The following is a 22443-nucleotide window of genomic DNA, read 5'->3' on the forward strand; positions in this document are numbered from 1 at the left end:
ACTGACCCTTGGGAAGGGGAGATGGAGAGAGCTGAAAGGCAGAAAATTAACATCCAGAAAACCTATCTTTCTTCTGCCTCAAAACCAAGAGATGTTTTAAACAGGATTTGTCTGCAAAAAATACTTGTCTTAATGCTTTGTTTTCCCTAAGATTCCATTTTTAAATCCCATAAAATAACACTATTTAAGATATAGGGAAATCTGTTCTATCTTCTCTCTGTTCCAAGTTCACAGCCTCTCTTTACCTTGTAAGCCCTCATCCTCTATTTCAATACTTTCCTCATGAATTTCCTATCCTTCAGGTTAGTCCCTGTGCTGCTCAACCTCCTTCCTGCTACGAAGGTGAAACCTTTCAATATGAAAACCTGATCATGCCATGTCCCTGCTAAATATCCTTCAGTGATTCCCTGTGACCCTTACTAGGGTGTGCAATTTGGTTCTATAACTTCAACTCCCTACGTGCTCCACCCACACAACATTTTAACAGCTATTTATTCAGTGACTACTTATTACAGCCCATCTCTAATATTCACAGAAATGCAGGATATTTATCCTCATTTATAAATGAGGGAATAGAGTATCATAGCAATTGAGTGACTCAAGTTCATTCTAATAATAGATGGCAGAATGACAACCAACACCTGTTGTCTTCCACATGACAGTGGACACTTTAAAACAACAAAAAAAACCTGCATCTTTTTCTTTTTTTTTTTAAAATAAATTTATTTATTTTATTTATTTATTTTTGGCTGCGTTGGGTCTTTGTTGCTGCACGCGGGCTTTCTCTAGTTGCAGAGAGCGGGGGCTACTCTTTGTTGCGGTGGGCGTGCTTCTCATTGCGGTGGCTTCTCTTGTTGCACAGCATGGGCTTTAGGCGTGTGGGCTTCAGTAGTTGTGGCACGAGGGCTCAGTAGTTGTGGCTTGCAGGCTCTAGAGCACAGGCTCAGTAGTTGTGGCGCACGGGCTTAGCTGCTCCGCGGCATTTGGGATCTTTCCAGACCAGGGATCGAACCCATGTCTCCTGCATTGGCAGGCGGATTCTTAACCACTGCGCCACCAGGGAAGTCCCCAAAACTGCATCTTTTTCATCTCCATGTTACCAACTGTTAGCATAATGCCTGATAGTGAAATTGGTGAATAAATGAATAAATGGAAACATTATTCAACCAGTTCCACTGCATAGAAAAATTGGTTGTCAATTCCACATTCCTCCCATTTTATTCTTAAAACAACTGCATTTCATAGACTTCCTCAAATGCCTATTACAAAGTAAAACCAGCTTTTGGTTCCATCCCTTGCTGGTTCCAAGTGGTACTCTCCAATCCACTTAGACTCCTCTTATCCACAGTTAGATAGCCAAAGTATGTGTCATCATTCCAGTCCTTTGTTATTTACTGCATGCAAAATGCTGTCAAAATCTCTGAGGTGTTGGTATCGTGTAGAGCCAGACTACCTCAATCCATATTCCAGCTCTGTCATTAAGTTATATAACTTTTGTGTATAAACAGCTAAGTGTGTAGATTCTTCATTGGAACGTATAGGACAAATTAGAAATGGAAGATGCTGCAACTGCCCTATTGGGATGTATAGTAGTGCCCACCTTTCTTCTAAAAAGTTTTTAGAAGAATAGATGGGTTAATATATGCAGAGCACTCAGAACAATAGCTGGCACAGAGTAAGCATTCCAACTGTGTTTTCTATTACTAATATAATTACGTTTTATCTTTATGCCCATGCTGTTGTAGGTAGTGTAAACATTATTATTTCAATTTTACTGACAGGGACATAGAGAAGAAATTAATCATGTTCCAAAATCATTGAATTCTAATAACTAGAAACCCATTTCCATGGGGCTTTTGACCACATGGTATACAGGAGTGAAAGGGGTACATCAGTGGTACAAACAATGAAGGTGTCTCTCTCCTGTTGGCATGGTGAAGAGGCCTCAAATGGGAACACCAGAATTCATCAATTAGGCCTTTCTTTTAGAGTTTCGCCAGTTGTATTTCCACTCTATTCATTGAGTTCAGGCCCTGAGGATCAAATGAATAAAAGAGTTTGGGGGAAAGTATTTTATTTTATAAGTGGTTTCCATTAATCACAAAATAAATTATGAGTACGTAGACAGAGATCACTGTATGTCATTCCCCCTACCCGGACTAATGCTATTTACTAAGCATTTTATATACATTGGCTTATTTAATCCTATTTTACAGATGAGGAGGCTGAGAGACTACAGCTCAGTATGAGTGAAAATAGGACTCAAACCCAGGGCTGCCAGACTTGCAAACCTGTGCCCTTCAACAGTCTTCTATTGAATATATAATTATAAAAACAGCTCAAAGCCCATGTTCTAGTGCAGAGAACTGAGCAGCATTATATTTATAGTTCTTTTTTTTAATATAAAGATTCTATAAAGTGACAGGCTTCTCTCTGACAGTGGGCCATATGCCATGTCCTGCTTGATCTAACCTATAATAGTCATGATACAGTAGATTTTTCAGATGCCTGATATAAGACTACCAGTTTATGCTAATTCTTAAGCTAATAAGAATGTTCAAAAGAAAATCAGAATGTCATTTGAAAGGAAGAATATGATGCAATGTGATTTTGCCATTACATCATCAAAGACATTCTTTACATTGATGAGGGAAAGTGCCCACTATACACAGAATGATATATGTGGTCAAATTATAGAAGACTTAGATGATTTTTTCAGCCATTAATATATCCAGAAAACCAATTTTTTTCAACAATAATTATGGAAACCCAGGGCATTTCCTAATAATTAAAAGCTTTCCAAGAACTACAGACATAAAAAAGGACCATTCACCCCAGTTGCTCAGTAATCCTTTACAAATAAATGCTCATTTCCAGAGTCATTTTGTACTGATAGATTTTCCTTAGGGAATAAAAAAGATAAAAGTCCTAACAAAGAACACATGAAGACTCTTTTGAACTGTAGGTAAAAATGCAATATATGTCCAGAAAAATCAATGCATAGTACTGAAAACTAACTTTCATTATCAAAAACTTATCATTTCAGAGTTTGAAGGTGACTCTGAAGACAAATTATCAAATCTTCATCCCTTTCCTCCTACCCAGTCTGCCCACCACCAATAAAACATGAATCTATCTTCTGTATAACATTCTTTACATGAGGTTTTCCCCTCCTGTAGTCCTAGTGCAGTAACCAATATTTGATACTTGGTAAGAACTGGTATTACATCTTGAGACTTTTGGATAAGGAATAGGAACTCAAATGCACCCTAGGAGATTCCACTGGCAGCAGTGCTCATTCTTGTCATTTAATAGACAGACAAGTGTCCTCTCAAATTGATATTGTGCCTTGTCTTTTCTCTGTGTTTCTTATCTTCTCATCCTAACCTACCTATCAATCATGGTTCTCTCTCCAAAAAGCTTTTTATGATTATCCCAAACCCACTATATGCACTCTCTGAATTTCTATAATATTTAAAGTCCAATCTTCCACAAAATACATTATGTTTATTAGATTAAAAATTGTTTCCACTGTGTTTAATAAAGTCTTATCTTTTTCTTTCATTCTTCCCTCATAACCCTCAGTATGTATGCAGCATCATACAGGGTGAAGAGAGACTCTTCAATAAATACTTAAAGTTGGAAATTGTGATTTGGTGGAAAAAGACCCATTCAGTTATCTTACCTAAAAGCCATCATAGTGCTCAAAATTCTCACACATAAACCATTTCTTTGGCATGTCCTATTAAAGTTATGTAAAATCATACATTTTCATGAAGAAATAAAGAACCCCATATTATTCTCAATCATTAAGACTTCAGTAGAGGTGCATTTGAAGACCCATAAGTCACTGATCAACAAAGCCCTAGGTAATTGAAACCATAAGCAATCATTATAATAATTAAAAACTAATAAAATGCATTTGAGTGCCATGCCAGAAATAATTTTGGTTGCTTCACATGCATTAACTCATTTCATCTTTACCAAAATGTTATGAGGTGGGTTCTATAATTAAACATTTTATAGATGAGTGAACTAATGCACAAGGACATTAACTTTTAGAGAACGAAGAACTATCAAAGTTCTGGACTCTTGAGTTCTCCACCAAAGAGGAGAGACTTGGGTGATACCAAGACTGGTTAGAAAGCAGCATAAAATCCCTATGTGCTTACCGAGGGGTGTAAGTCCTGCTGTTTACTTTATAACTTTATCTAGTGCTTAACAATTTTGATTGATTTTCATTCAGCCATCCATCTAACCAGCAAATGCTTACTGAACATTCACCATGTGTCAAGCTTTATGCTACATAATGAGGCATTTTAAAAAATAAAACCTAGTCCCTTCTCTCAGGGAGCTCATTCTTATGGTGTAGCAAACATTTTTTCAAAAACAAAGTTTAAAGGGCTTCCCTGGTGGCACAGTGGTTGAGAATCTGCCTGCTAATGCAAGGGACACGGGTTCGAGCCCTGGTCTGGGAAGATCCCACATGCCGCGGAGCAACTAGGCCCGTGAGCCACAACTACTGAGCCTGCGCGTCTGGAGCCTGTGCTCCACAACAAGAGAGGCTGCGATAGTGAAAGAGGCCCGCGCACCGCGATGAAGAGTGGCCCCCACTTGCGCAACTAGAGAAAGCCCTCGCACAGAAACGAAGACCCAACACAGCCAAAAATAAACATAAAAATAAATAAATAAATAAAAGATTACTATTTTTAAAAAAAAACAAACAAAGCTTAAAATAAAGGCATATAAATTAAATCCAGGAGACCAGTTGACTGGTTCTTCTGTCTGAGGGAATCATGAAGACAATCTATATGGAGTTAATGTTTTAGAGTGTTTTGAAGGATGGGTCTGAATTCTCTGAGGGAAGAAAAGAAAAGTCAATCCAGGAAAAATAAAAGGCAAATCCAAAGGCTAAAGAGAAGAAATTATAAAGTATGTTCAGAGAAATAAAACTGAATTGTAATGTCCATGGAAGGGCCTGGTAGTTGATGACCATGGGAAGGAAGCCTTGGTATTCAAGCCTTCAGGATTCAGGAGCTTGGTATCCAATCAGGTTTCAACCTGATTCTGTGCACAATGGGAAGTCATCAAAGTTGATAATCAAAAAAATTAATTCTGTATTTTAGAACGGCTATTCTAGGAGCAGTGTTGACTGTAAGATGGAGTTTAATAGAGTAGAGTTAAGGAGACTGGTTAAAAGGCCAGTGCATTGAGATAACACACTGAACTAAGACAGTGAGACTGAGGAACAGAAAAGGCCAGGAACTGATGTGAAAATTTTTTTGAGTTAAAATTAGGAGCACTGGATGGCAAACTTGGAGTGGTGACTTAGACATAAGCAGTAGTCAGTTGAATATAATTCTTAGATTTCTAGTGTTTATGACCAGTTAATGACATATACTGACATGTGAAACACAGTTCAAGCAAGCCTGGAAGAGGAACATGAGTCATAATTACACAAAATTGTTATGATAGCTTTTTATGTTATCCTAGATGCAGATTCAAACTGCTATCTCCACTTTTTTAAGAAAAAAATACCATTTATTTAATTTAATATGTCTGGCAATTTCAAGATAATGTATTTTCCATTTTTAAACATGATTTATTTTATGCTTAATGTTGCATTAATTTTTATTTAACAATTATTTATTATTTGTATCCAGCTCTATTGAAGTATACTTGACAAAGATTCTATATATTTAAGGTGTACAATGCGGTTTTGCTATATGTATACACTATGAAATGATTATAACAATCAAGCTAATTAACATATCTATCACTTCACTTCGTTATAAATGTCCTTTGTATGTGGTGAGAATGCTTAAGATCAACTCTCTTAGGAAACACTCCCAATCTCATTTTACAAGGCCAGCATTACCCTGATATGAAAGCCAGATAAGGACACTAAAAGAAAACTACAGGCCAATATTCCTGCTGAATATAGATGCAAAAGTTCTCAAGAAAATACTAGCAAATTGAATTCAATAGCACATTAAAAGGATCATACACCTTGATAAAATGGGATTTATACCTAGGATGCAAGGAAGGTTCAACACATGTGAATCAATAAATGTGATATACTACATTAACAAAAGGAAGGATAAAAATCATATGATTATTTCAATAGATGCAGAAAGAGCATTTGACAAAATACAGCATTCTTGCATGATAAAAAGTCAACAAATTGGGTATGGAGAGAACATACCTCAACACAGTAAAGTCCATATATGATAAACCCACAGCTGACATCATATTCAATGGTAAGTTGAAAGCTTTTCCTGTAAGATCACGATCAAGACAAGGGTGCCCACTTTCACCCCTTACTTTCAGCATAATACTGGAAGTCCTAGCCAGAGCAATTAGGCAAGGAAAAGAAATAAATGGTCTCCAAATCAAAAATGAAGAAGTAAAATTTTCTCTGTTTGCAGATGACATAATCTTATATACAGAAAACCCTAAAGACTCCACAAAAAAACCGTTAAAACTAACAAATGAATTCAGTAAAGGATACAAAATCAACATACAAAAATCAGTTGTGTTTCTATACACTAATGAATTATCAAAAAAAAAAAAAAAGAAATAAGGAAAACAATACCATTCACACAAGCATCAGATACAATAAAATACTTAGGTATAAGTTTATCCAAGGAAATGAAAGATCTGTACAAAGAAAACTATAAGACACTGAAGAAAGAAACTCAGAAAAGACACAAATAAATGGAACAATATCCCATGTTCATGAATCACAAGAAATAATACTGTTAAAATGTCCACACTACCCAAAGTTATCTATAGATTCAAAGCAATCTTTATCAAAATTCCAATGGCATTTTTCACAGAAATAGAAAAAGCAATCTTAAAATTTGTATGGAACTACCAAAGACCCCAAATACCCAAAGCAATCTTAAGAAAGAAGAACAAAGCTAGAGGCATCACACTTCCTGATTTCAAACTATACTACAAAGCTATTGTAACCAAAGCAGTATGGTACTGGCATAAAAATAGACATGTAGAGCATTGGAACAGAATCAAGAGCCTGAAATAAACTCATGCATATATGGTTAAATAATATTTGACAAGGGAGCCAAGAAACAAGAGTCCTTTCAATAAATCATGCTGGGATAACTGGATATCCACATGCAAAAGAATAAAACCAGACCCCTATCTTACACCACTCACAAAAGTTAACTAAAAATGGATTAAAGACTTAAATGTAAGATCTGAAACTGAAACTGTAAAACTCCTAGGAGAAACTTAAGGGGAAATGATCCTTTACATTGGTCTTGGACACCAAAAGCACAAAAGGCAAAAATAAAAACTGGGACTACACAAAACTAAAATGCTTCTGCACAGCAAAATAAACAATCAACAGAGGGCAAAAGCAATCTATGGCAATCCTAAGGAATGGGAGAAAATATTTACAAATTATATATCTGATAAGAGGTTAATATCCAAAGTATATACAATACAATAGCAAACAACAATTATCTTAGTGAATATCTAATTGCTTCTTATATTTACAACTTGGAGTATTGACCATTAGCAGTGTGATGAATTATCTAATAACAAAGGCACATGTGATTACAGCTACTCCTTACATAGTCTTCTAGAAACACCAAGTTGTTCAGAGTAGGATCCAGTTATAACACGAATGAACCACATCTAAGAGACTGGGCCAATTCTATCTTCCCAAGTATTTTTATGAATACTTATTCCCTAAACAGGACAACTATTGAAATCTTCAAACAAACCTGCTATACAACCATTCAGCTGTCAACATACAAAAATTATTTGACAACTTTGTTAATATAGAGATATATATTTATATATGTATGCAAATGTACATATATACATTGTGTTTATATTTATATATGTTTATGCATGTGTGTATACACGTTTAAAACAACACTCTGTGGGGAAAGATTTCTTTTTTTTGGATCATTTATTTTAGTGGTTATATGAATACTGTATTCTATCCCCATTATTCCTGGTATTTGCTTAATGTTAAGATGCCAAATCATTATCATCGGTGGTAGAGACAAACTGAATATTATAATCTTGTCAGTAGATAAAGCTGTAATAGGGAAGAACAAATCAGACTCCATATTGGATCTGTTTCTTTTACTTTAAACTTTATATTCTATTGCTTCTGCTACAAGTTAATCTCTAAATGGATTGTTGCCTATACCTTAAAGTACACATAATGGCCCATCTCCAGGAACCCTGCCTCCCATGAGATGAATGTTAAGCTAAAATACCTTTGTTTAAGCTCACAGGAAACATCTGACCAGGCCCACCTCTGAATGGCTGCAGGAAAGAAGAAATTAACACATCCACCTCTGAAGTATGGCCAGAAACAGGAAATATTTACAACAATTTATCACCTTTTTTACTTTACCTCCTCACCTCCCCCTGTTTGTTCTATAAAAGAAGCTAGCATCCAAACCCAGGCAAAATTGTTCTTTGGGACACTAGTCCACCATCTTAGCAGTCTGCTGGCCTTCCAAATAAAGGCACTATTCCTTGCCCCAACAACTGGTCTCTTGATTTATTGGCATGTCGTGTGGTAAGCGGTACAAACTTGGACTTGGTAACAAAGCAACCTCTTTTCTGAGACTATTTCTACACTTCTCTTCCAATCCAAGAGCTATAAAATTTGTGGGGACATTATTCCCGTACTCAATTATATGTACAACAGAGTTGGCCCCATGAATCAATGATATTACCTAGTTTCATACTATTCTCTACACAACTTTAAAATACTTTGTCTAAAAAATGAAATTTATGAACTTTATTTCCAAAAGTTCAGAAATTTGCCTTTTCCTATCAGACAACTATGATGAAATAAGTAAGTGATTGAAGAAAAAAGACGGAACAAAAGAATAATCTTCATTGTGAACAACAAAATAATCCTAAAAGGCAAGTGTAAGCAAATGCTCATGGTTCTTTTGTCTTGCTTCTAAAGATGTAACACTTTTGGAATCTTCTTGGGATTTTCAATCTTCTTTTCTCTCACCAAACAAAAACAAACACAAACAAGGCGGCTATAATCTATGCTTTAATTTTGAGGGAAATTGAGAGAGTAGGATAAAAATTCTTTTACACAGATATTTCACTGTGAAAGACATTTTGATGTATTTATTCAAATTGAATGTGTTTTCTGTAAACAGCATTATTATCTCCTGGTGTTAATACCTTACAATGATTTAAATTCTGTGTAGTTCAGTAACATTCGCAATCATTTGCCAGCCAGCCAACACAGGCACTTCGTTTTTCAAAGAACAAAATGTGCTCTGATAATCTTTACACTGAATTGTTCACCTGATAGAAAGTGAAAATATATACCTGTATCTTTTTGTGAGTTTCCTGTGGCTATTTCTATTCTGGAGAAACTGTCCTGAGTTAACCAATAAATTGGCAACCCCACTAGCACAGAAATACTCCCCTGGGGTGATTTGAGTTAAATTAGCATTGCTGGTAAATGCTTTCAAGACTTTACAATTATGGCCAGATGAACACATTCCTCATACAATTTCAGGATTAATATTAGTCTCCTAACAACCTAGAAACCAAGATCATAATTACCAACTGCCATTTCCCCCCATTGTCCAGGTAACTGGCCCTCAATATATGACCAATTTGAAACCTGGGAATCTTGGGAGAAAGCATCAGGTCTGCTGTTGGGAAATTGAATTCAAGTGCAGCCCTGCTCCCTGAACACTCATATTCTTCTTTTCTCTTTGTGCTATTTGTTCGTCTCTATTGTGCAGAGCTATCATTTGTGCACACATTCTGTGTTAGATTTTCTACCCGATTGAGCTTGAAAAACCGAAGCTTAAGTACTAAATGTTTCCCTAAGGCCTGAATGGACTTAAAAGGACATAGGTGCAAAAAAGAAAAGAAAGGAAAATAGGGGGAGAAAACATGGCTTGTTAAGTTGTTGCAATAATCTCGTGCTGAGAATAAAGACCTTCAGAGTTAAGAGAATGAAAAACACTCTTCTAAATAGATTGCTTGCTTTTGTTGCACAGGTGGCAAGGCCTGGAAATATAAGATACGGGGAACAGCAGGGCAGCCTGCTAGCATTTCATTAAGCTTAGAGAATAGCAGGATTGTGGAGTGGTTTCTTCCCACTTTACAAGAGACATAGGCTTCTTGACAACTTGGACTTCAGAGTGCTGGTTTGCCGGTATGGAAATACTCTGAGGAAAGAGTACATCTCCCTACATTTTGTAGAGATTTACGCCCTTTCCCCTTTTTTAAAACAAAGCCTTTTCACATGGGGCATGGATATGTGATCATCACTGCTTTGGACTTTCCATCATTTAGTTACTGCCATGCCTTCAATATAAAGTCAGGATCAGAGATAACACAACTTAAGGGAAAATGCTACCTCTGAACACTGCCACTCAAAATTATGCAAGGGTAATGTGCCATGGCATTGGGCAATCCCTTGGTTCAGGAACTAAATCACTCCTCACAATAAATGAACAATAACTAAAAAGCTTCTTCACAGCAAAGAAAACAATCAACAGAATGAAAATGCAGCCTTTGAAATGGGAGAAAGTATTTGTGAAAAATACATCTGATAAGGGGTTAATTTCCAAAACATATCAGGAACTCATACAACTCAATAGCAAAAAAAAACCAAAAAACAAAAAAACCCACAAATAAGCCAATTTAAAAATGGGCAGGGCTTCCCTGGTGGTGCAGTGGTTAAGAATCCGCCTGTCAATGCAGGGGACACAGGTTCGAGCCCTGGTCCGGGAAGATCCCACATGCCGCAGAGCAACTAAGCCCGTGCGCCACAACTACTGAGTCTGTGCTCTAGAGCCCTCAAGCCACAACTACTGAGCCTGCATGCCACAACTACTGAGCCTGCGTGCCACAACTACTGAAGCCCGTGCACCACAACTACTGAGCCCGTGCGCCTAGAACCCATGCTCCGCAACAAGAGAAGCCACTGCCATGAGAGGCCTGTGCACCGCAAGGAAGAGTAGCCCCTGCTCGCCGCAACTAGAGAAAGCCCACGTGCAGCAACGAAGACCCAATGCAGCCATAAATAAATAAATAAATAAATAAATTTTAAAAATGGGCAGAGGACTTGAACAGACATCTCTCCAAAGAAGACATACAAATATCCAACAGGTATAAGAAAAGTTTTGACATATATACACTAATATGTATAAAATAGATAACTAATAAAAACCTGCTATATTAAAAAAAAAGTTGCTCAACATTATTAATTATCAGGGAAATGCAAGCCAAAACTACAATGAGATATAACCTGACACCTGTTTGGGTGGCTATTATCAAAAAATAAAAAAGAACAAGTGTTGGCAAGGATGTGGAAAAATATGAACCCTTGTACATGGATGGTGGGAAATTAAAATGGTGCAGCCACTATGGAAAACAGTATGGAGATTCCTCAAAAAACTAAAAATAGAACTGCCATATGACCCAGTCATCCCATTTCTGGGTATATATCCAAATGAATTGAAATCCGGATCTCAAAGAGATATCTGCACTCCCATGTTTATAACAGCATTATTTACAACAGCCCAGATATGGAAACAACCCAAGTGTCTGGGTGAATAGGTAAAGAAAATATAGTATATACACAGAGTGGAATATTATTCTGCCTTAAAAAAGAAGAAAATCCTGCCATTTGCAACAACATGGATGAACCTGGAGGACATTATGGTAAGTGAAATAAGTCAGTCACAGAAGGACAAATACAGCATGATTCCACTTATTTTAAGTATCTGAAATACTCAAACTCATAGAAGCAGAGAATACAATAGTGATTGCCAGGGGCTGGAAGGTGGGAAAAATGGGGAGTTCTTGTTTAATGGGTATAAAGTTTCAGTTATGCAAGATGAATAAGTTCTAAAGATCTGCTGTACAACATGGTGCCAATTGTTAACAATACAGTATTGTGCCCTTTAAAATTTGTCAAGTGGGTAGATCTGGTTAAATGTTCTTAACAAAAATAAAAACAAAAACAAGAACAAAGGGACACAAGGAAACTTTAAGAGGTGTTGGATAAGTCTATTACCTTGATTATAGTGATGCTATCACATATGTCTAAACTCATTAAATTGACACGTTAAATATGTGCAGTTATATATTAACTATATCACAATAAAGCTGTTAAAATATAAATGAACAATAAAAGAAAAAGAAAGAATAATTAATTTTGTTGAATATGAAGAATGGAGGGAAATTTAAATAAATACATAAATGTTGGCTGCTTTCATTGTTGAAGAAAGTCATCAAGAGGATGTGACTGCTGGTTAATCCCCAGGCTGGACACAATCAGAGGGTCCTCACTCCCTCCCCTGTCCTTGAAACTTATGTTCTGCCCACAGTTCCCACAGTAGGAATTATTTTTGAGGACACAGCCTTAAGAGAGTAATGTGTTGTTGAGACCTTCAGGATGGTATAAGTGACTTATAACTCAGTTAAGGTCTCTATAATAAACTTTTAAGATTCTGGCAGGCAGATGCAAAGATCTACTCATCTTGTGGCCTGAGAAAATCCTCACGTGTAAATCCCCTTGCTTATTAAAACTGCTACCTACCAATCTGGAGTGGTTTGCCTCTTTGTCTCTCTTTACCCTCTATGTTCCAGGGACCAGGGTGTGAACCAACATTCATCTGTCTTGAGCACAATGTCAAAACTAACCCGAGTTAAGTACAACTCATAAGTTAGATTTCCCAGCCTTAACTAAAAGACTTCTAGTAAGATCCTTAATATCATGCACCACTGATTTTTAATTTGGTGGTTATTTCCAGTCTGGTTAAATGTTTGTGTCCCATGTCACTTTATTCTCGATACAGCCATTTCCAGCTCTGAGAGTTCAGTCCAAAAATGGGAATCCAACTTGGGGAACTGAAGTAACAGCTAATAGTTAATATTTATTGAAGGCCTAACCAAGTTCCAAGAAGTTTGTAAAATTATTTTCAATGCAGCATTTTATTTAATCCTCACAACAACTTTATGAAGTGGATACTCTTAACTTCCCTATTTTAGGAGAAAACTAATGCTCTGAGAGGGTAACTTACCCGAAGTCACAAGTGTTTGCAAATTCAACACCCAGCCGCACCCCTGTCCCCATGTTTACCCACAATGTAACAAACCCTTCAAACTCCAAATGCTTTCCTGCATATCACAAAGTCATACATACCTCTCTCCTAATTTTAAAGTAACAAAGCGTCTACAAATCACGTGTGTTAGTACATGAAAAAAGGAGAGGGCAGAGAGAAAAGAAACTACACTTACTGAATACGACAATTAGCTAAACTTTGTGATAGATGTTTTCTATTTATTACCTTATTTAATATTCTCCCCGGTGCTTGCCTGGTGGTGTAATGGTTGAGAATCTGCCTGCCAATGCTAGGGGACACAGGTTCGATCCGTGGTCCAGGAAGATTCCCACATGCCGTGGAGCAACTAGGCCAGTGTGCCACAACTGCTGAGCCTGTGCTCTAGAGCCCACGTGCTGCAACTATTGAAGCCCACGTGCCTAGAGCCCTTGCTCTGCAACAGGAGAAGCCACTGCAGTGAGAAGCCTGCACACCACAACGGAGAGTAGCCCCTGCTCGCCGCAACTGGAGAAAGCCCGCATGCAGCAAAGAAGACCCAACACAGCCAAAAATAAATAAAATAAATAAATTCATAAAAGAAAAAAATTTTCTCCCCAACCCTACCATATAGGGAGTATCATCTCTACTTTGAAAAGAAATAAACTAAGGCCTAAATATTGTAAGGTTAAGTAAAGTGCATGAATCCTCACATTCCACAGAGAATCAGAATGTGAAACCAGGTCTCTCCAACTCTTGTCTTTTCCACTTACTGACCTCCCTCTCTAACCAATCCAATTCTACTAAGCCATTTTGCTTCCTCCCCTCGGCTATCAGTCCTCTCTCAGTAGCACAATCACTTGTTGTCAAGTGCAGGAAGATAATTACAAAAACTCATTGAGTCAGAGAAATTCCTCACTCAGTTATCCATTCATCCAATCATTCATTCAGGAATATTTATTGAGGACTTACTATCTGCCAAGTACCAAAGCAGGTGGGTCACCTACATTAACTGCTTAAGCCTCAGAATGACATTCATTTTATTTATGCAAAACAGAAGCTTAGAAAGTTGATTATCTGTCCCAAAGCCACACAACTAATACCATGTTCCATCTACCATGTTGCACTGTCTCCTTTGGAAAAATAGACCACATCTAAAGGAAAAACCCTGTATGAACACAATGTCTCCATGTGGTAAACTGTTACAGCAGCACGTTATGGATGAGAAAAAAAAGTGGCTCAGAGAAAATAAATCAGTTTCTTTAAACAGGCATTTAAAGATCTGGTGGAATGCGGGCATTATTGCTCTGAAGTTTCTAGTTAGTTGTTAAATCCATGTTCTTCAATGTTTACTGTCTTATATATAGTTCTTCAGGCTGTCAGAAAAATAATAATTTGAGGAAATGCAGAAGCAAAATATGAGATATTTTCACCCTTATTCCTCTCCAAAGAGTGATTAAATACATGATTCAAGGGGCAATGAAAGTTTAGGTCAAATAAAGCAGAAGATTGTGACTTTACATATATATGCTAGTGTAACCTTATTCCAGATGACTCTCTCTCAAGAAAATATGAGGTCCTGATTCAAAACATCTGAAGCTGGTCCCACTTGGAGGGTGCCTCCCTACCCTATCTTTCATTTACTTACTCAAAATTAGTCATTAAGTATTTACCATATGCAAAGCACAAAGAATCCTAAATATTTTCTTGCACTTAATGCCCCAAATAGACTATGATGATGGTTACACAACTCTGTAAATACACTTTTAATAAATCATTGAATTGCACACCCAAAATGGGTGACTTCTATGGTATGTAAATTATATCTCAAAAAATGTTATCCCTTTCTGTTAGGAGTATAGGATAGAAGATTTTAGAGAGACATCGTTGCATAGTGCAAGAACATAGACCCTGGAGTGAAAGAGATTTGGCTTAAATCTTGTCTCAATTTGGTAGTCTTGGGCAAGTTAATTAACTTCAATGAGTCTTAGATTCCTCATTGATAAAATGAGAAAGACAATGAATATCATCACAGAAAAATTGTAAAACTGAAAGGAAGTAATATATTGATGAGTGCCTACTAGAACTAAGGTATAAATTTTAATAAGTATTCATTTTAAGAGTTGATAATGTACTTCCTTGGAATGGAACTATAAATGGATAGAAACCTTGAAGTCTGGCATTCTCTTCACTGCTGCTAATGCTTGCCCAAGCCAACAGCAGTTCTTAGACCTCAAACGTGCAGTATTCCTTACTTCCTTTAACTATTCATGTCACTCAAGCCATCAGTTCCATACATCTCCTTTTCTCACTTTTAAAGAGTTGTTTGCAGCAATGCCCCCTGCTGATTCCTCTAGTTGTTGCTACATAGCTTCCTAATGTTGGGTCAGGGAAATGTGTCTATGTAACACCATCCTTTGAGAATTACACTGATGCCCAGCCACTTCCAGCCATTCCCCATAGCAGGGCATAGACCCACTGACTCTGATTCAGATGAGTTCTATACATAGTAAAGGAAGCTTCCAGTGGTTGCAGTATAGGACCAAGAGGTTCTGACAAAAGTCATTCACATTTTTCTTGGGAGTTTACCAGCCAACTTTTCTTTCTATGGTTCACAGGGGACAAAGTGTAAATTGTGTCTTCCAAATTTCGCCACAAGAGATATGCAAAGAAAAACTAAAGGAGATCTTGAGATGCCTTCATTATTAATATTCAAATCAAATACTATTCAAATGTCAGTTTATGATCCAAGAATTATGGTACAGTTTAGAGAAAGCCCCTAACCAACTTAAGTAATATTCTTTCCTGAATTTTTGGCTGGGCACATTTTACTTACCCTGCTGTGCTAGGATCCTAGGGATTGGATGAGTCAGTGACTTCATAGCCAAATAAGTGATCCTGATAGCTAAAGACGAAAGGACGTTTTTAAGGAAGAGGGCTATTCTACACATATACTATACAAAGAAACTTTAGACTCTATTTTCCAATCTTTTTGAAAGCTATTATAACTTTAGAATTTTTTTAAAGTTCCTGCATTTGCAACCACTGAGCACCACCTTCTGTAAAATTGCTGCAAATGTATAATGTTGGGAAACATAAGACAAATTATATTCCTACCTTCTCATTTGTGTAACCCTGAATAAATATATGGATCATAAAAATTAGTTTGAGTAAAACTATACTGTTAACCCAACAGCTTTGTGACACAGATATGATTATGTTTGGTCTTTCTGATTCATGGGATCAATAAGGAAGGCCCTTACCCTACCTCTACTGCCTTTTCCATTTCTTTCAGTCTTATTATGCTTAAGTCTTTCTGTTGCCCAGATTCTGCTTTCAAATTTCGTTTTTCTTGGGACTTCCTTGGTGGTGCAGGGGTTAAGAATCCGCCTGCCAGTGCAGGGGACACGGGTTCGAGCCCTGGTCCAGGAAGATCCCACATGGGGCAGAGCAACTAAGCCCGTGCGCCACAACTACTGAGCCTACGCTCTAGAGCCCGCGAGCCACAACTACTGAGCCCACATGCTACAACTATGGAAGCCCACGCACCTAGAGCTCGTGCTCCACAACAAGAGAAGCCCACACACTGCAACGACAAGTGGCCCCGGCTCTCCACAACTAGAGAAAGCCCGCGCACAGCAATGAAGACCCAACGACCTAACACAGCCAAAAATAAATAAATAAATAAATTTATTTATTTAAAAAAAGTTTCTTTTTTCTCAAAAAATATTTTCTTTCTTGTTGATCTCATGTATTCTTCTAGTTTCAACTAGCACTCAAAGCTTGATAACTACAAATTTAGATGTTTCACACCTAATTATTCTTTTGATTTCTTTACTCATACAACCACTTGCTTATTAAACTTTTTAGCCTAATAATGCTAGGTGTATCTTAAGTCAAGCATGTCTTAAATTAAACTGATCATCTTGTCTCTCTTCTCCCAAACGTGATTCTCTTTCGGTGTTCTGAATTCTTATACAGCATTTATTGATCATTAAAATATTTTATCTTCTCTCCTATATATTTTGTTCATTTTTTTTCTTTTTTGAGTTATAATTAACATACAGTATTACATTAGTTTCAGATGTACAATATAGTGATTTGATATTTTTATACATTATGAAATGATCACCCCAATAAGACAAGTTACCATCCATCACTATACAAAGGTGATACAATATTATTGACTATATTCCCTATGTGTATATTACATCCCCATGGCTTATTTATCTTATAACTGGACGTTTATACCTCTTTATCCTTTTCTGTATTTTCTCCCACTTTTCAAGCTGGAAACTTTAGTGCCACCCTGATTCTCTCTTGTCTCTTAATTAAACATCCATTTAGGAACCAGTTTCTTTTATATCTATATCTGAAATTTCACTGGACTCCATCTTTTTTCCTAGTTCCCTATTCTCATTTATGCTCAAGTTCATCACTTTTCTCGTAAACTATTAAAGAGCTCCTGCCCATTTATGCTGTTTGCAACTCCACTTTCCTCTAATCAGTCCTGCACACAGCTACCCAATTGATCTTTCAAAACACAGAAATGATCAGGACAATTCTGGGCATAAAAGGTTGTAAAACTCAGAATACAGTATGAAAGGCTCTTCACAATCTGCTTAAATGTGGCCCCCCCCCCCAGTCATCTCCCCGTTATCACCTTCTTACTCCTCCACTTGTCACAATTGCTTTCACTACATTCTCTAACCAAATTGTGCATTTGGTAGGACATTGATGATAGCATTTTATCTGCAGATGTGGTGGATTAAGGATGACTACAAAACTTCTGGGAGTCTCTTTCCCTCTCCTTGATTTTTGGCAGGCAGTAAAAGGATGCTGTACCAGTTTGTGGGCCCAGGACTTAAGAGATTTCCACTTCCTATCTCTTAGAACGTTTGCTCTTGAAGCCCAGCTGCCATGCTGTGAGAAAGCCCAAGCAGTTTTGTAGAAAGGACTCCAGCTGGTGGCTCTTGTTGATCTACCAATCAACAACCAGTCAACAAATTGACAAGCCACCCAGTTGAAGCCACATTGAATAGAAATAAGCTGTTCTTCTCAAGCCCTGCTCATATTACAGATTCATGAGCAAAATAAATGATTATCATTGTTTTAAGCTAACTTTTGGTGTGTTTTGTTATACAGCAATAGTATACCTGAAACAGCACTAAATACGTTTCCATTTTCCTCTGCCTGATTAACGTCTTCTCATTCTTAAAGATACAAACCAAATGCTACCTCGTTTAAGGGTATAAAGCCTTCCCCAACCTACTAAAGCAAAATCAATTATAATTATAATTTCTCCTGTGCTTCTCTGGTCCTCAGTACATACCCAACTGTAGTGACTAATGTCCACCTCCCAAAAAGTAATGCAAATTTCTTGTGAGTAGGATTTCTGAGTATTAATCTTTGTATCCTAGTACTAAAACAATTGAGTTACTTGAACTTTCAATGTGGAATTCCTATACTGTGCTAACTTCTACTTCTGATTTTATTTTAGTTCAACAAACATTTGTTAAACACTGTGTACCAGGCAGTGTATTTTTATTTTTTTATTTATTTTTTGTTCTCCAATATTTTTAATAAGTTTGAGATAACCTCACAGTACATGATTAGTTAATAATTTATCTTCAGTCATTTAATGATCATCTAGAATGTGCTAAGGACCACATGGAATTAAGAATTATGTGTATATATCTATGTATCTATATCTATATGAACATGAGGTTAACTTCTAGTTTTTTAGCCAAGAAATGAATCTTTATGCCCTTGAAAAGACAGGTACAAAATTGTTTTTAGCAGCTGTGTTCCTAAGAGCTAAAACCTGGAAATGGCCCAAATGTCTATAAATAGTACAATAAAAAATATATACTCATACAATGGAACACTACACAGCAGTGAAAAAGAATGACCGGCTGCTAACTTAAAAAATGATTTGATTCCGTTTATTGGGTTGGCCAAAAAGTTAGGCAGTGTATTATGTGATAGGAATATATTGTGAATAAGCTGTGGCTTCTTGACATCAATAAACAGATATGTCACTGAGTTATCCCAAATCACCTTCTCTGTGCTCTATGGCCAACCAAGTTCATGCCAAAGGGTTCAAACAGATTCAGAGATCTTACTAGAGGAAAGTATCAGCTCTTTCTGCTAGCCTCCTGGACTTCCAGGAAGAGCAGATGGTGAGTGGCCACATGTCTTGGGAAAAAAAAACAACCCAAACTCCAATTACACTCTTAAAAGTTTCACAAAAAAATTAAAATTGGCCAAAGGCTCATTTCATATATCTGATATTTGAGAAACACAATGCAGGAGACATGTTAAGCTTTTGTTGCTCTCAATTCTCTATGCTCTGGTTTAAATGTGTGGTCCTGAAAGTACTGTCTCAAATATCCAAGGAATAACATACATCAATTAAGATTTAATATTATGTCCCCATATTTATAAGGAAAATACAACCATTTGAATAAAGTTGCACTTTTATAAAATCTTTATGCGCTATCTTCTGTGTGTAGACTGTTAGCTCCTGGAGTACACGGACATTATCTTATTTGTCTATAAACCTCAATACCTAGCGCAGTGCCTGACCATGTAGTAGGTGCTCAATAAAAGAAGATAATTAATTAATTAGCTAATTTGGTCTAGTAAATATGTAAAGAGCAATAACTTGACCTTCAGTTCAATGTCAGTAAAAATGCTGTCCCTGTTCAGAAAATTGTGTATTTCTCTTATCTGACAAATAGCACTACATATTCCAATGGTTTTCATTTTTTGTTTTAGTTGTCAGAAAATTTTGTGCTCTACCATAACTTTTTCAGGAATGTCAAAAACACAGAATTATGAGGAAATTACAGGGCATTATTATTCATTCATGAAAGCGTGCATAGGTAAACATTGTTAGCCTACTTCTCCTTGCCAGATGTACTTGAATGCATTAAAATTGCATTTCACTTAAAATAATCCATACTTCTCAGTGTGTTCTTCCTCCCTTTTCCATAAATTCAGGTTAATGAGATTATTTTCATATGTATAGTCTAATTTAATCTGGCCTTGGGAATAGAGTCCAGAACAGAAGTAAGAACTCTAAAAACCAATGTGTTAAATACTTTTCGGAAGAAAGTGTTAATTCAAAATGTCTCTTTTTAGGACCAGATGAACCTATATGACCAAAGTTGTATATCTGCATAGCTTGCCTGTGCTCCACATTATAGGGACATGGAATGGGTTGTACGGAGTGGGCTCCTTAACAAAATTTAAAGACTTGACATCAGTAGTTTCTTGTATAGTACTAGCAAGCTCTTTTTTCAAGGCAAAAGAACTCTTCCAACAGAAGCAAGTAAGATTTTGGTCTCTAAGAGGCAGACAGATGGTAGTGCTGGTCCTCTACAACATTAGTCTCACAAAGCATAAGGCTAAAAATAATTCTGATGTTAGCAGCTGTATATAATTCAGTACTTGTGGTAGCCTACTGATAAGGAATGATAATCTCTTCTCCCTTATAAAATGGATAAATCTAAGTTTGTTTGCACAGACTAAGGTTACAGAGAAGGCCTGAAGTACAGAGGGCTCATAAGCCTATTTAGTTACAGATATGATCTTTAACTTTCCCCAGCCTGAGAAGCCAAAAATAAACATTTCATAACTTTTAATGTGTAGTTAGCAAATATAGCTGGCCATGGTCATGTCCCCACAGCCTGGAGTCCTAGACAGAGTCAACTTAGCTGGACGCCTGTGGCCACCTGTGTAGAGCCTTCCCCTGTAGTCACAAAAGAACAGGGTCTTTTTTATCCGCTTAGCTCAGTTGCTATAAACACTTGCTGTATGCTGAATGACTTCTCAGATCCATCCAATCCGATTTGCACATCATTAGTCTGCGCAGGGTGAAATGGATGTCTTTGGATATTTAATTTTGTTAAATACTAAGACCTTTGTAAGTGAAAAGCCCTTCATATAAAATATTACATCAGGGTTGGCTAACATTTCTGTTTCATGAATCACTGGTACCTCCAAGTTGTCCTTGAATTTCAAATTCACTGTAGACATTTCCAGATACATACAGTACTTCTCTTTTTTTTGTTTTATTTATTTGCGTTTTGATTTGGATGCCAACTATGCTATGAAAGAATGTACAAAATTTAGCATCAGAGCAAATGCCCTTCACGTACATCAAAAAAGGAAAAGAGGAAAATGCTAGTCTAAACACCAGAGATTCATCAGAGATCTGTGCTTTACCCTGACTTGCCACACTATTCAGGGGCCATCACTCACCTTTTCTATTTCTCATTGGCAATGGCCATATTATTACCTGATATAAGCCTCTACTTTTTACATGCATTCAGGTTTGAATTAAAAACTGATAAATAAGCAAAAAGCTACCTGTACTTGTAAACTTTTCATTTTGACTTTTGACAGAGCTCATGCAATAACTGCTTATGATTACAAATAGGACAGATGATTACTTTTTAAAACTAGATGTTAATTAGAATACCAACCATCAGTGCTTTAAAAGCTGCCACTATGATATTATCATAGTGAGGTGACTTAGATGTTTCATGGCTTTTTCTATGATGATGCTTTCACTGCTGCTGCTCTGGAATCCACCTTCACTGAGATGTCATTAAGGTAATGAATTGCTACTACAGTAGTTACACAACAGAAAAGAAGCTTGACAGTACAAACAGTGTCACTATCATTTCTTGGGAATATTCCAATATCATTTTTCTCATGAAATTTTCTTGCTGCTAATAGATTATAGCTGTGGAGCCAAACACATTTGGAATACTTACCAAATTTCAGTTTCCCATTATTCTGCCTGCAGTGTTTCTATTAGCAGATTTTACCAAGAAATTTCAGATGCTGCAGATGCTTTCAAAAGATGACCTATTTTGCACCTTTCACAACCCTTCAGTCAGAATTTTTTTCATGAGGTTGAATTTTTGTTAAGATTAAAGAAAAGTGAGGTTCTTTGATATATATTGAATGTATTTTATGGTAAGAGTTTAAGATACATGTGTGTCTCACTTAATCCCCAAAATAGCCCCATAAAAGAGGTTATCAACATCCTTGCTTTACAAATACAGAAACTGAATCTCATGGGGGGCCCTGTTAATTGCTTTCTTCCAGAAAATATTTTAAATAACTTACTGAGAATGTGCAAGAAAGGTAACCACCATTCCACTGAAAATTACCAAAACTGTGGAAGAATATTTTTTAATTCAAAACATTGTTGAGAAACAAGAAATGGAAGGAATTCCTGAATGATAAAAAGTCAATGGGACTATATCAGAAAATCAAAACCAGAGGAAAGCACAATTTAAAACACACAGAGGTGAAAACAGCTGCGGAGCTAGGAGTGGTT

This window comes from Balaenoptera ricei, chromosome 6 (genome assembly GCF_028023285.1).
Source record: "Balaenoptera ricei isolate mBalRic1 chromosome 6, mBalRic1.hap2, whole genome shotgun sequence".
NCBI lineage: Eukaryota > Metazoa > Chordata > Mammalia > Artiodactyla > Balaenopteridae > Balaenoptera > Balaenoptera ricei.